General features: G+C 35.4%; 1 pseudogene; it reads right to left on the reverse strand.

The window, feature by feature from the left end:
* The window catches only part of LOC103609853, a 16,069-nt pseudogene that overhangs the window by 14,488 nt on the left and 438 nt on the right, over positions 1 to 1,143 (reverse strand).

Genomic DNA, 1,143 nt, shown 5'->3' on the forward strand with positions numbered 1-1,143 from the left:
GACAATCTTAGAGATAAGAACTTCTTTATTCTGCTTGCTCCAGTCTGTTGTTTATGCTCTTGGTTGTGTTTTATATTTCATTGAATGAATCGCTCAGTTCCATGAGTTATCCTACATTCTTTTTTAAGTCATTAATCTATTCGTTAATTTCCTCTTTCATATGCTGGATTTTTTTCCCTTATTTAATTATGTTGTCTGAGTCTTCTCATATCTCATTATGTTTCCTTACAATTGTTGCTCAGAATTCACTTTAGTAATTTCAAGAGATTCCTGCTTTACTGGGTATGGTAATTGAGAATCACTGTACTCTTTTGGTGGTGTCATGTTTTCTTGGAATTTTATGTTGTCAGTATCTCTATATTGATGCTGATGAGTGAACAGTCAGTCACCTGCATGATGATTGTCCCTGCTACCATGCTTGTGAGGTGACCCTGCCATGGTGGTGGCTGTGGCATTGGCTTTGGTGGACAACAGGCACAGATGTGATGTTTTGGGCATGCTCCCACCTTCTTCCTGGTGGGAGTGCTGTGCATGTTACTAAAAGCCATGTATGACAACCTACCACAAATATTATCCTAAATAAGGAAAGCTGAAAATTTTTCCCTTAAGAACAGGACAAGACAAGGATGCCCACTCTCACCATTCCTATTTAATATAGTATTGGAAGTAATAGAGCAATCAGGCAAGAGAAAGAAATAAAGGCATCCAGATTGGAAAAGATGAGGTCAAACCATCTTTGTTTGAAGATAAAATGATCCTATACATAGAAAAACCTAAAGATGCTACCAAAAAACTCTTAGAGCTAGTAGACGATTCCATTTAAGTTGCAGTATACAAAATCAAAACCAAAAATCAGTAGCAATTTTATGCTACAGTTACAAACTAGCAGCAAAATAAAACAATAAAGCAAGCTCATTTACAATAGTCTCCAATAAAATAAAATACTTGGAAATCAATTTAAGAAAGAAGGTGAAAAATCTCTAAAATGAGAGCTCCAAATCACTGCTGAAAAAAATTAAAAAGGACACAAAAAGATGGAAAGATTCCATGCTCGCTGGATTAGCAGAATTAATATGATGAAAATGTCCATATTACCCAAAGTGGTCCACAGAATCAATGTAATCCATATCAAAAAACCAATGA

The sequence above is a fragment of the Galeopterus variegatus genome, unplaced genomic scaffold (assembly GCF_000696425.1).
Source record: "Galeopterus variegatus unplaced genomic scaffold, G_variegatus-3.0.2 Scaffold10195, whole genome shotgun sequence".
Classification (NCBI taxonomy): Eukaryota; Metazoa; Chordata; class Mammalia; order Dermoptera; family Cynocephalidae; genus Galeopterus; species Galeopterus variegatus.